Below are 14615 nucleotides of genomic sequence, written 5' to 3'. Positions count from 1 at the left end.
TTGGGATAAATATAACAGCATTAAAATGAATTCCACCTATTTCTTTTTTTAGTGTGGCTACTAGAAAATTTATTTATTTTCTTTTCCTCTTTTTAGAGCCACACCCACAGCATGTGGAGGTTCCCAGCCCAGCGGTCGAATCAGAGCTGCAGCTGCCGGCCTACACCACAGCCACAGCAACATCTGCGAGCTGCATCCGTGGCCTACACCACAGCTTTCGGCAACCCTGGATCCTTAACCCACTGAATGAGGCCAGGGATTGAAACCGCATCCTCATGGATACTCGGCGGGTTTGTTACTGCTGAACCACGATGGGAACTCCTGCGACTAGTAATTTTAAAACCACATGTGGGTTTGTGCTATATTGCTTTTACACATTTCCAGAAGGCTCTCTTGTGACCCTCCCAGTCAACACTCCCTGACCCCTAAGATGACCCCCCATGACAGGTCAGGGTCCCGGGCGGGGGGTGGGGGGGAGGAAAAATCACAGGCTGAGGCAAAGTACAAGTTCAGTTTACGAGATTCCAGGTCCGTCTCAGCATCTTCATCTACCCATCCCTGCCCCCAACACTGGCAGGTGAGTTTTGATTCCAGAAAAGGAGGAACAGCATTTCGGTGCCTCGAATCCTAGGTCGGGTGAGCCTGTGTGGCCTGTCTGCCTTCTCCCTGAGGAACAAAATCTCTCAGGGTATCTGCAGGGGTGAAGACCTAAATCAGGCAGAAGGGGGTCGTTATAAAGCCAGGAAGATGTGGCCTCTCCTTAGTCCTGTGTCCCTGGCACCAGAGATCAGGCTGGTGTTTGCTGTTCAGAGCTGCCTAGGGGGAGGGGGAGGCCAGGATGCGCTCCGTCAGAGGCACAGAGAGGTGGAACCACCTGCTGGGGTCAGAGGGCAACAGGACCCAGGAGTCTGGGGGAGAAAGGATCGCTTCCTAAAGAGGAGGGTGGGGCCCCGGCTGGTCTCTGCGTGCTGGGGAGGCTGGGAGGAGCGGGATAAACAGGCCTGGCGGTGCTGGGTTTTGCAGAGACCAGACTAGAAAGATGAGTCTCCTCCGGACTCCTGGGTCCTGCTGCCCTCTGACCCCAGCAAGTGGTTCCACCTTTGCAGTGAGAGCAATGTCAGGGTGCTAAAAATTCCCTCCTCTGACGCTCCCCCCGCAATGCTGGGGATGCTGGGGGTACTTATAGGTTGTCCCCTCCGGGTCCACCCGGAAGAGCGTGCCAGGTCACCAGGGCGACAGGAATGTCCCAGGCAGCCCAGGCATCTCGGGTCTGGGAGGGGTAGCAGGGCAGCCCCAGGGACGTCCAAGCTGTGCAGTTGGGTCTGTTTTGGAGCTCAAGGCCCGGGCGGGGCAGCTCACACTGATGTGACCTCTTCCCAGGCCCCAGACTGTGGTCCAGCATCTCCTCTGGGAAAGCAGTGAAAAACAGGGGAGGCCGCAATTACCCAGAAAAGAAGCATTCTGGGCCTGTTCGCTTCTTCCAACTCCCCTTGGAAACACGAAAATATCTTCTGGCATCAAAAATCTTTATAATCATCCTTAAAACTTCTCGCTTGGCCTGGGGCCTCCCCCAGAGGCCAGTTAGGGCTCCAACAGCAGCTGGAGTGAGGGCAATTGGCTCCCGTTTCCTCCTGGCCACTAACTAGGCTGAGGTAGCTTGGTTAAGTCCATCTTAGGGTCTCAGTTTCCGCATCTGTACAGTGGGGGGAGGGGTGGCCTGGAAGAGTCCTCCTTTTGCAGGGTGGCCTCATGGGACCTGGGCTTTTGGGACAAGGGTCCGCATTTTCTCCTGTAGATCCAACCCTGATCAAACAAAGAAGCTCTGGGAGAAAGGAGGAAGTTTGCCTCGAATTCACTAGTCCTGTGAATATTTCCTGAGGACCTGCAAGCACCAGCTGCTGTTCTAGGCACTGGATTAGAGCAGAGAACAAAACAGCTGAAAAAGAAGAAAAATCCCTCATCTTTAGGGAGAGGAGTTAGACCACGGCCAAGGGAAACAGGCAGATGGAGGGGAGGTTGGATGGTGCTGTGTGCCAGCCAGGAAAGCAAAGGGCTAGGGCCAGGGGACCGCTCATCAAAAAGGAGACCTTGAGTGAATATCTGGATGCAGACCCCTCGGGAAGAGATGCCAGACACAGGGGCAGCAAAGGCCTTGAGGATGAGGCCCGGAGTGGCCTGATCCAGGAGGAACCCCGAGGAAGCCTGGGGGTGGCAGGAACTGGGAGGAGGTGAGGTCAGAGGGGACTTGGGGGGGAGTCCCCATAAGGATTCTGGAGCCACTGGGAGAGTTGACTCTAAATCCATGTATATAAGCCCCTTCCCTGGGCTTCCGGTTAATAACTTGCCCACGCCAGCCCCCAGGGCTTCCTCTGCAAGAAGAAACAGGACCGGAGTTCCCATCGTGGCTCAGCAGTTAAGGAACCCAACTAGCATCCATGAGGACTCGGGTGTGATCCCTGGCCTCGCTCAGCAGGTTAAGGATCCGGCATTGCTGAGAGCTGTGGTGTAGGTCACAGATACGGCTCAGATCCAGCATTGCTATGGCTGTGGTGTAGGCCAGCAGCTATAGTTCCGATTCGACCCCTAGCCTGGGAACCTCCATGTGCCATGGGTTTGGCCCTAAAAAGACAAAAAAAAAAAAAAAAAAAAAAAGGAGAAACAGGTCCCATTAAGACCAGGTGGGGCCTGAAGTTCTCTGTAGCACAGCAGGTTAAGGATCTGGTATTGTTCCTGAAGCAACCTGGGTTGCTGCTGTGCCGCGAGTTTGATCCTTGGCCTGGGAACTTCTACATGCCGAGGGTGTAGAAAATCAAACAAACAAACAAAAAAACCAAACCAAAACAAAAAACACCAACCAAAATCCCCCAAAACCCTGATGGGGCCTGGGCGGCATCCACAGAGAGGAACCCACTCCCTGCCCCTAGCTCCCGGCAGTCCCACCTCGATTGTGAGACACAGGCTGCTGCTTTCAGGGTGACCAAGTAGAAATTCTGGCCCAGGCTCCAGCATCGGGGGACTGTGTCATCCCTCCTCGTGATCACGTCCCCTTTTCCGCTCTAAAACCTTCCATGGCTCCCACCGCCAAAAGAATCCAATCCAGTCCCCAATATTGAAGGCACTCCCCTTCTGAGCCCCCACCGCCACAACTCCCCCTACAAAGGCTACTGTCTGTCACCCAGCAGAACCTGCACGTCCCCACCTGACACCCCTGCTCTGGCTGCCGTGTGCACCTGCAGCTCCTTTGGATTCTCTATTACCTCCTCCCAACCTGCTCTCCAACAGGTAAGCAACAGCTGACCGGACCAGACACAGAAAGCAAAAGCCATAAAGGAAGAGATGGATAAGCCGACATATCAAAATGTAAACGTGTGCCCATGAAAACACCTCGCGAAGAAAGTGAAGATTCAAACAACCAGCTGGGAGAAAATATTTGCAAAGCACACCCCTAATGGAGAACAAGCAAATTGATTTTTAAAAGGCACAAAAGATGGGAAAATACTTTAGACAAGAAGACGTATGGGTGGCCAAGAGGCAGGTGGAAAGTGCTCAACGTCATGAGTCATCAGGGACATGCAAATTAAACCGCAATGAGATACCACGACACAACCACTAGAATGTCTAAAATTAAAAAGACTGCTAACATCACATGTTGGCAAGGATGGGCAGTAACCAGAATTCTCATGCATGACTGGCGACAATGTAAATTGGTGCAACCACTTTGGGAAAAGGCAGGTTTTAATAAACTTATATATACGCCTACCCTGCGGCTGAGCCATTCCACTCCCAGGTACGTACCAAGAGAAAAGGAAGAGTATGTTCACAAAATCACCTGTAGTTAAATGTTCATTTCAGCAGTATTGTGTGTGTGTGTGTGTGTGTGTGTGTGTGTGTGTGTGTGTGTGTGTGTCTTTTTAGGGCCACACCTGCGGCATATGGAGGTTCCCAGGCTAGGGGTCTAATCGGAGCTGTAGCTGCTGGCCTACACCACAGCCACAGCAGCACGGGATCTGAGCCTCATCTGCGACCCACACCACAGCTCACGGCAAGGCCAGACCCTTAACCCATTGAGCAAGGCCAGGGATCGAACCCACATCCTCATGGTTCTTAGTTGGATTTGTTAACCACTGAGCCACGACGGGAACTCCCACTTCAGCATTATTCTTAATAGCTCCAAACTGGTCCAGGTCTCCACCAATAGGAGAACGGACAAATAGATAATGGTACATCATGGAATGGTAGCAATAGGAGAAACCACTGATACACACAATACATCAAAACACTGAATGAACCTCAGAAACACTGTGATGATTGAAAGGAGCCGGATGCAAGGAAAAAAACCACACTGTATGAATCCAATTATATGAATTCAGATGGTACTCTCAGATATGTGTGTGCGTTTTATTGTATGTAAATTTTACACCAAAACAATAAAAAAGAACCATAAGTAAATACCCAATGCTAGTTAATGATATGAATGCTAGCATATTAGCAGAACTTTCTTTGAAATGCGTAAGGAAAAATAAGGTGGACTCACGAATAGATGGAGAAATGGATAGACATGAAAAAAGCAAATATACAAAAACATTAAGACCAAATGGTCGACATATAGATGCTTACTGCAAAATTTTTTCAACTCCTCTGTATGTCTAGTATTTTTTTTGGGGGGGGGGCGTGTCCATGGCATGTGGAAGTTCTCAGGCCAGGCGTCGAACCTGCACTGCAGTCGTGATTTGTGTCATAGCTGTAGCAACGCCAAATCCTTAAACCACTAGGGACCATCCTGTTTAATATTTTTGATTGTAAACTGTTGGAGATAAAGTTCTCCCATCCTTCAAGGCCCAGCAGAAGAAGCCTGCCTGATGTACTCCAAGCCCTAGGTTTGAATTCTGCTGTGTGATCTCTGGCCAGGTCCTTTACCTCTCTGGGCTTCCGTTTATTCACTTACAGAAAAATAGCAATAGTCCGTGCCTCACAGGGTTATTGTGAAAATTCGATGGGACATCTGTCAAGAACTTAGCACAGCACACGTAATTCAGCAAACGTTAGCTATTGTTTTTCTCTCGTCCACCTGCGAGTGGGAATTCTGCTCCTCTTCTCACTACAGTTCTCCCACTTCACAGCCTTGATTTCATGACTTAGCACATTAGAGTACAGTGGGTACACCTCTGTGTGCTCCACTCATCTTGTGCCCAAGACAACATCTGGCCCCAGAGGTTACCCCTAAGTTCAAGTGTCTGGGAACCACAGGCTTGCCATGAACAAAGAAGTCAACTTGGGGGACCCAGAAACAAATAACTTGGAGGATCCCTTTTATACTTTGAGCTCAGTTCCATTGGAAAGAGGAACGAGACCCGCGGTTACCCCGAAACCTTCCAGAGTGGAGCGCTGGAGGGGCTCAGCTTGGCTACCTGGACTAAACCACTCAAGAGGCCAAAAGCTCTTAAGATACTGCTTTCTAGGAATTGTTCCAGTCTTTCAGTGCCCTCCGTCCCCTCTGGGTGGGCCAGTGAGGAAGCAACAAGGGCTTGGCAGGATCTGAGTCTTGGAGAGGAAGCTGTGTCCAAGGCCACAGCAAAGTCTAGAGGTTCGAGAAGGGGCAGCGGGCAGCTGAGCCTGGGGGAGGTTTGGGCCTTGCACCTGGTCATAGGAGCAGGACAGAGTGACATGGGCACCTGATCTGAGCAGGCCAATGAAGGGTAATGGGGCCAGGAGGTTGCCCCCCAATCCCTGAGTCCCTGCTGACCTTGGGCCTCGGGTCGCTTGAGCTCTCTGGGTGTCCACTTAGGATTAAGAGCCGGTGCTGATGCTGGGACTCCAGGCTGGATTGTTGGGCTCAAGCCTGATGGCAGAGGTGCAGGTGCCCCGAGCCAGCCCCAGGGCAGGCTGTTCTGCTGTCAGGATTACTGGTATTAATCAGCTTTGGCCACATCTCTAACTGCTAGGGACTGTCACTGAGCCCACATGGCATCGGATATGTCCTGTGCTGGCTTGGCTGGCCACCCCGACACCCATGCCTGCCCTCTCACCAGCCAAGCTCCAGCTGAGGGCTCTGCAAAGGCAGCTACAGGAACCCTGGCAATTAATGGCACTATTAGCGTCAAATGACGAGCCCAGAAACAGTTCCACCAGAAAGAGAAATCACTCCGTGACTAGTGTTCCCCTGCTGGCTCACAGGGCATAGAGCGATTAGCTCTAATCATCAGTCCGACAGCCTTCGGATTCAAGGGGTGGGCTGCCGGGGACACCAGGCTGCCCCATCCAGACACAGGGTAGTCAGACGCCGGGAAAACCCTCGCCCTGGACCTCAGGGACCATGCCTGGGCTCAGCATCCTGGCTCTTTGGGGGCTTTCTCATCAGCTCCCAGAGAAGGAGTGGCCTGCCATGGCATGCCCTCACTCCCTGGCATGGTGCCTGCATCCAGTCACACGCCTGTGACACCTGGGTGAGAAGCAGCGGAAATCCCTGTCTGGGGTGGAGAGGCTGCCCAAGGGGCCACTCAGGTGTGAGGTCGGCTTGGGGTGTGGGACCCTGGCTGGATGCTCCTTGTCTGGAAGAAGGCCCTGGAGTTTTCCAGATCCTCAGGGTGCCAGCCGTGGGCCTCCTGTGAGGGCTCCGGGGCAGCAGCTCAGAAAGTTCCAGTGACGCCTCATTATACGGAAGACTGAGGCCCCCTTGTGCAGAATTGGCTTCCACCCAGGTGGAATGTGGGATGGGAGGCGAGGGCCGGGAAAAGGCCATCTCTGTGCCACCCACAATCCTGACCTCAGGCAGGCCGGGCCCCCAGCTTTCCTGACCCCCAGCCCGGGCCCCCCCAAGGGGGTCTATGGGGATAAAGAGACCTGATCCCAGGGCTCAAAGTCCTGGGATGGCCCCATCACTGTACAAGCTGCATGAGGACATAGATGACACAAGGGGGCCACGTGGGAGGGGCCTGGTAATGCCAATCAGAAGCAGCCCACGCCACATGGGGCCCAGCACGGGGCCACATCCCATTAACTCTGTCATCCCCACACCACTGGAGTGGGCTGCATGGTGTCCCTTGAAAGATATGCCCAAATCCTAACACCCAGCACCTGTGATTGTGACCTTATTTGGAAAAGGATCTTTGTGGACATAATTAAGTTAAGGATGACATCATGGGCCCTAAATCCAATGAGACGTCCTTATAAAAAGACAGAGAGACACAAGAAAGCCATGTGAAGGCAGAGAAGAGTGGAGGGATGGGTTATGAGCACCAAAGCTGATGGCCACCACCAGAGGCTGGGAGAGAGGCAGGGACATGTTCTCTCTCAGAGCCTCCAGATGGAACCAACTCTACTGACACCTTGACCTTGAACTTCTGGCCTCCAGAACTGGGAGAAAATACATTTCTATTGTTATTGGTTGTGGAGTTCGTGATTAACTTGCTGCTGCAGCCCTAGGAAACTAATATACCTACCCTATACCTGATAATCCCAGGTAAAGATGAGGACATGGAGTCACAGAGAGGTTAAGAAGCTCACCTAAGGTCACACAGCCAGTAAGTGGCAGAGCTGAGATTCAAACTGGACAATGTGGATCCAGAGTCTGTGCTTATAACCTTTATACTACTCCAGTGCATCTTGGTATCCCAGCTCTGCACCAACTCATTAAGGGGCTCAGATGCCTGTCTAACCACGCTGACCACCTCCAGTTTCCTCTTCTGTAAAATGGGGAGTAACCAGCTGGGAGGGTTCCCCTTGGGAGTAAATGCAATGAGGCAGGGCAGGCACAAAGAGGGCCCTCCGTGTGTGATGATTATCCTTGGAATGATGAAGAGTAAACTCCAGTGTGGAGGAAAGGGAACCTTCCCACACTGTTGGTGGGAATGTAAATTGATGCAGTAACTATGGAACACAGTATGGCAGTTCCTTAAAAAACTAAAAGCAGAGTTACCACGTGATCCAGCAAGCCTACTCCTGGCCATATACACAGACAAAACTCTAATTTGAAAAGATGCATGCACCCCTATATTCAGAGCAGCACTATTTACAACAGCCAGGCCACGGAAGCAAATTAAATGTCCACTGACAGATGTATAGATAAAGAAGATGTGGTACGTAGACACAATGGAATATTACTCAGCCTTCAAAAAGGTTGAAATAATGCCACCTTGCAGCAACATGGATGGACTTAGAGATGATCATAGTAGGCAAAATAAGGCAGAAAGAGAAAGACAAATACCATATGGTATCATTTGTATGTGGAATCTAAAATATGATACAAATAAATATATCTACTAAACAAAAACAAACTCACAGTTATAGAGAACAGACTTGTGGTTGCCAAGGGAGAGGGGTGGTAGGGGAGGGAAGGATTGGGAGTTTGGGATTAGCAGAGGCAAACTCTTATATACAGGATGGATAAGCAACAGGTCTTAGTATAGGGCACAAGGAATTACACTCAATATCCTGTGACAAATCATAATGGAAAAGAATATGAAGAAGTATATATATGAATATATTATATATATATAAAAGACTAACTTTGCTGTACAGAAGAAATTAACACAACATTGTAAATCAACTATATTTCAATACATTTTTTTCTTTTTTTTTTAGGGCTACACCCATAGCATATGGAGGTTCCCAGGCTAGGGGTCCATTTGGACCTGCAGCCACAGGCCTACACCACAGCCACAGCAATGCCAGATCCGAGCTGCTTCTGCAACCCACACCACAGCTCACGGCAATGCCAGATCCTTAACCCACTGAGCGGAGCCAGGGATAGAACCTGCAACCTCATGGATACTAGTCAGATTTGTTTCCACTGAGCCACAAAGGGAACTCCCTTCAATAATTTTTTTGTTTTGTTTTAAAGAGTAAACTTCTAAGAGCCATAATCAAATTACCTGGTGGGGCTCCATGGCCCACCCTGAGCTTCTGGAAGCCCAAAGCCTTCCTCTTTTGTTTTCGTTTTTTGTTTTTGTTTGTTTGTTTGTTTGTTTGTTTATGTATGGAAGTTCCCAGGCTAGGAGTCGTGCTGCAGCTGCCGGCTTAGGCCACAGCCACAGCAACACAGAATCTAAGTCCCATCTGCAACCTATGCGGCAGCTTGCAGCAACGCCAGATCCTTAACCCCCTGAGTAAGGCCAGGGATCAAACTGCATCCTCGCAGACATTATGTCAGGTTCTTAACCTGCTGAGCCACAACGGGAACTCCAGCCTACCTCCTCTTCGAAATGGCACCTATTTCTCCAGCTGGGACAGGGCTGTCCTGAGGCCCCAGAGGGGAGTTTTTCCTGCGTCTGACCCTGGAAACTCTAAGAACCAGCTGTACCTTGACTCTCCCAGGGGGAGGAGTCAGCTGCTCATTGCCGCCCCCAACCCCCCTCCTCTCCCATCTCCTGCATGCTGAGAGCTCCTCAATGAATTGACTCCCTCTGCACAGAGAGGGAGGGACCTGATGACAGGGGCAGATGTGCGTGTGTTTGTACAGGGGCAGGGAGGTGAGACATCAACCTCTCACTGGATACCTCTCACTCACAACCAGAGACTTGGGGTCATTTCACACACTCTGCGTAGCCCAAAGATGAAGAACTAGGACTCACACATCCTTGGTCCCAATCCCTGGCACATCCTGGCTATGTGACCTTGGGGCAAGGTATTTAACCTTTTGGGGGTCTCGGTTTTCTCATCTGTGCAGTGGAGCTGGTAATACCCACCGCATGTAATGTGCATCCAGCAGCACCTGGCAGGTGAGAACACCTCAAAAAGGTCATTATTCTAGTTGCGGTAACCACGCCTGTAGTCGTATGCCCCGTGAACACCCGCCACCTGAGACATGGCCCCAGATAGGTGAGATCCCATTGCTCAGCCCCCAGAGTGCTAACGGGTTAAAGCACCCCACGAGGATGAAAGCAACTTCACCTGCTCTGAAAATGATTTTCAGAATCTAAAAGAGATGGGGTGCTGTAGCCCAGGTCCCAGCAGGCCCACTCCCAGGACACACACGGGTATAAGGAGACAGGTGATAACGGCTTCTGCTGCAGAAGTGTTTACAGGGAGAGAAAATGGGAACAACCGACGTCCATCCATGAGAGAATAAGTAAGTCGTGATTCGTCCTTCCTGGACTATCAGTCACCCAGCTGCAAAAAGGTAGGAACTAACTGCTACACAGTTAAACCTCAAAATCCTGTCAGGCGCATGAATGTTAATTTCCTGATATTGATCCTTGTGCTGAGGTTAGGTAAGAGAATGCTCTGGCTTGGGTAATGTCCACTGAAATATATGGGGTTTAAGAGGCACAGTGTCTGCAACTTAGTCTCACAAGGAAAAAAAAAAAAAGAAGGGGGGAAAAAGAACCAGGAGATGTGACAAAAGGTTAATAATTAGTGAATCTGAGTCAAAACTGTACATAGAGAAATTCATGGAACTTTTCTAGGAGTCTGAAATTACTTTAAAAGAAAAAGTTGGAGTTCCCATCGTGGCGCAGCGGAAACGAATCCGACTAGGAACCATGAGGTTGCAGGTTCAATCCCTGGCCTCGCTCCATGGGTTAAGGATCTAGCATCACTGTGGGCTGTGGTGTAGGTCACAGATGCTGCTCAGATCCCAAGTTGCTGTGGCTGTAGCATAGGCTGGCAGATACAGCTTCGCTTCTACCCCTAGCCTGGGAACTTCCATATGCCGCGAGTGTGGCCCTAAAAGCACAAAAGACCATTAAAAAAAAAAAAAAAAAAGAAAGAAAGAAAGAAAGAAAGAGAAAGTTAACATGTTTTAAAATCAGACAAACAAAAAACCTAATGTTGAGTGAAAAAAGCAAATTACGGAACGAATAAACACACTTAGATAAAGTGTGAAAAACACACACAACTGTTCTGTGCCTTGTCTGTGGATACACACATATATCAAATTGAGGATAACAGAGACGGCCGAGGGGGCTGGAAGTAAACGGGATCCAGGAGCTGTGTGAAGGAGGCTTCAGCCTGTTCTGTAAAGATTTAATCTTTTTTTTTTTTTGGTCTTTTTTTTAGGGCTGCACCCACAGCATATGGGTTCCCAGGCTAGGGGTCTAATTGGAGCTGTAGCTGCTGGCCTACCCCAGAGCCACAGCAACGCGGGATCTGAGCCGCGTCTGCAACCTACACCACAGCTCACGGCAACGCCGGATCCTTAACCCTTAACGAGGCCAGGGATCGAACGTGCCCTCATGGATGCTAGTCGGGTTCGCTAACCACTGAGCCACGATGGGAACTCCAGGATTTAATCATTTTAAAAAAACGTCTGAAGCAAATACAACGAAATGACGGGATTTAACAGAGCTGAATTACGGGGGCTCAGGGCACTGCTGTTTTTCTCTAAATTTCTCTACCCTTGAAATGTTTAATTTTAAAAAAAGTGCAAACTATTATATATAGGATGGATAAACAACAAAGTCCTACCATATAGCACAACTATATTCATATCCTGTGATAAACCATAATGGAAAATAATATATATATATATTCTCTCTACATATACACATACATACACACACACATATACACACATTCACACATACACACACACACATATATATACTCACTTATATATACATACACACACATACACACACACATATATACATAATACACACATATACATATACACACACATATACAGATATACACATCCAAATACACACATATACACACATATGTATGCACACATATATACATAGTACACACATATACATACACACATTACATATATACACACATGTATATACACATATATACATGCACATATGCACATACACATATATACATGGACACACATATAAACATACATACATATATATAACTGAATCACTTTACTGTACAGTAGAGATTAACACAATATTGTAAATCAATTTTACTTCAATAAAATAAAATTAAAAAACTCAAATACCCCACACATCTCTCCTCCCAGGGTCCCAGAGCATGTCACAAGCTGAGGGGATAGAGACTGGGGTGGGGGGGGGGCTCCAAACACCGAAGTCTATTCCTTCTGCCAGTGCCACTGTCCTGGGATGACTCTAGTTATTTCTTGGCATTTTTCAGTCGGTTCTGGAGCCTGAGGGCCCGCGTTGAAAGGTAATCAAGATAAGGCCAACTGAAGAATTAGGCCCCAGGAGACCTTTAGGAAAATCCTCTGACAGAAGCCAGAGACAGTGGGGGGGGGGTTCTCTCCACTGTGGCAGCCACAGGACTTGGGCCAAGGATCAGCGTGGATGCCAGTGGGAGTGACAGCTTGGGCAGCAGGATGTGGGGCGCGGAGAACACCCCCTGAGGTCCGTGTGACCATCAGACTCCCCCTCAGGGCTCAGTGTCTCCCCTCTGTAAACAGGGAGGCTAAGCCACTGATGAAATACAATTCATATTTTACGGCAAGATGAGAAAATTTAAACATAAAGTTTTTCCTTGCCGGTTTGGGTCCCCTCCCCTGCTTTAGCATGTGTTAAGCATCGGCACCAACCAGACCTCCTTAGGGGATCACCTCCCTTCTTAATCTCGAAAGGGGCCGTGATGACCCAGGCCCCACTACTGGCTTTGTAGTGTAGATCTGGCTTGTGTAGACTGTCGATGAGACACCATTGGAGTATTATGATCTTTGGTCTTAAAAACTTACGTATCTCTGCTTCGACCTTTCACCAGCAGCGGAGTCGCCAGAACTTTCCAACAGAGTCTCCTGGGTTATAATGCTCAGGATGGCTCATGGTGCAAATAAAATCTTCCATTTCTTTCTAGATCGAAGGTTGGTTAATTCTTTCGCTAATACTACCTCCCTCAAAGATCCGGTGAGGATCAAAGGACAGCCCAGGGAAGGAATCCAGCCACAGCTGACACTCCTGGATGAGATGGAGGACTCAAGACAGTTCATGGAGAAACCAAAGGTCATTAGACCCCGGGCAGAGCAGGGAAGGAGTTCCCGTCAGTGAGGGAGGAGGATCTGGGAACATTGGGGTAGCGAGCATGAAACCAAGCCTCCCTAGAACTGAGTTTCCTTGCCAAGTTTATGATTAACCTCTCTATCCAAAACTTTATTCCCTTCTTTTGTCCCACCTGTTTCTGTCAGGATTGAGGTGTAGTAAAGAAAGGGGGGGGGGATTGAAACCGAGTAGGACTCTGTGGGGCCTTCCTGGGTCCCAAAGCTCCTCCTTGCCTCCCTTTTCTTATTCGTAGGTAAAGGCTTTAGTCTCCTAGGCCTTCCTGAGTTCCAAAGAGCAGACTCAAGCAGTTACTAATTAGGGAAGTGAAGGAATGCAGAAACAAAGAGAAAGCGGTCAAGCAAGTAATGATGTCTTAAACAATAGTTCAGCAATAAAACAAATCTTAATCCCTCCTCATAGGATACACATAACAATCTGATGTGTGCCTTTGAGTTGTTCTGCAGCAACTAAGACATCACACCCCCACCCCCAACCCAGGTGGAGGATAGTGACTAAATACTGACCATAAGCACGTAGACCCCAGACTGGCTGGAACCAGAAGGCTGATGATTAAGATTCCAAAAACATCACCCTGTTACCTCACCACCAATCAATCAGAAGACGGTCCACGAGATGCAGACCTGACTCCAGTTATCCTCTTTAAAAATCTCTTCCCTGAAAGCCATTGAGGAGTTTGGGTCTTTTTTTGTTTATTTATATTTCTGGGTTTTTTGTTTTGTTTTGTTTTGTTTTGTTTTTGCTTTTTAGGGCTGCACGCATGGCATATGGAGGTTTCTAGGCTAGGGGTTGAATCAGACCTGTAGCTGCTGGCCTACACCACAACCACAGCAACCCAGGATCCAAGCCACATCTGTGACCTACGCCACAGCTCACTGCAATGCCAGATCCTTAACCCAGTGTGTGAGGCCAGGGATCAAACCTGTGTTTTCATGGATACTAGTCAGATTTGTTTCTGCTGAGTCACTAGGGGAACTCTGAGTTTGGGTCTTTTGAGCAGGAGCTGTCCATTCTCTTTGCTTGATGCCTGTAATAAAGGCTGTACTTTCCTTCACTACAACAGGGTGTCAGTAGATTGGCTTGGCTGCACACAGAAGAGTGGACCCAAGCTGTGTTGAGTAACAAGCACACCCAGAGACTTGTTGGGGCAGTTGGTTTGGATCAGTGATGTGCTGGTAAAGCACCTGTCCAGGACACAAAAAAGTCCTGATATGTAGTGAAAGCTGAGAGTGGTAAGTACTCTCCCTGTTGCTGATAACAAGCTGATTTAACAACCAGCTTAAAATTCCTGCATATTTAACAACAGGTCTTTGGGGGCCTATTAGCTGCTGCACACCATTGGAATTTTAAGGCTGGCAACTACATCAGACATTCACCTAAAACTGGAGTCCTCCCTGTACCATCCCAATATGGAGTTGTATCAGTTTGAAGACCTCTAGTGACAGGGCCCTCACCACCTCATTGGGCAACCCATTCCAAGAAGCAATTCTCAATTTCTATTGAGATGAAATCTGTTCTTCTGAAGTTTTTCCTCTTGTTGCTTTTTCTAAAGTTTATAAAGGCCATAGGGACAACTCTCCTCCCCACCCCCCTCTCCAGCCCTTCAACTATGTGGAGAAGGCCAGGGCATCTCCTGCCCCCACATCAGGGTCATCTCTTCTCCAGGATGAACAGCCCTCTTCTTCC

At 49.0% G+C, this 14615-nt stretch overlaps 1 protein-coding gene across 2 annotated transcripts in view; it reads right to left on the bottom strand.

Annotated features, from left to right (window-relative positions):
- Positions 1 to 14615, bottom strand: part of RIN3 (Ras and Rab interactor 3) — a 131214-nt gene that overhangs the window by 89182 nt on the left and 27417 nt on the right. The window lies entirely within an intron of this gene.

This window comes from Sus scrofa, chromosome 7 (genome assembly GCF_054392235.1).
Source record: "Sus scrofa isolate SSC_HxYL_T2T_F1_AM1 chromosome 7, Sscrofa_HxYL_maternal_Yorkshire_Landrace_v2.0, whole genome shotgun sequence".
In the NCBI taxonomy this organism is placed as follows: domain Eukaryota; kingdom Metazoa; phylum Chordata; class Mammalia; order Artiodactyla; family Suidae; genus Sus; species Sus scrofa.
Note: the sequence above shows the minus strand (reverse complement) of the source record. Positions and strands in the feature narration are given on the sequence as shown.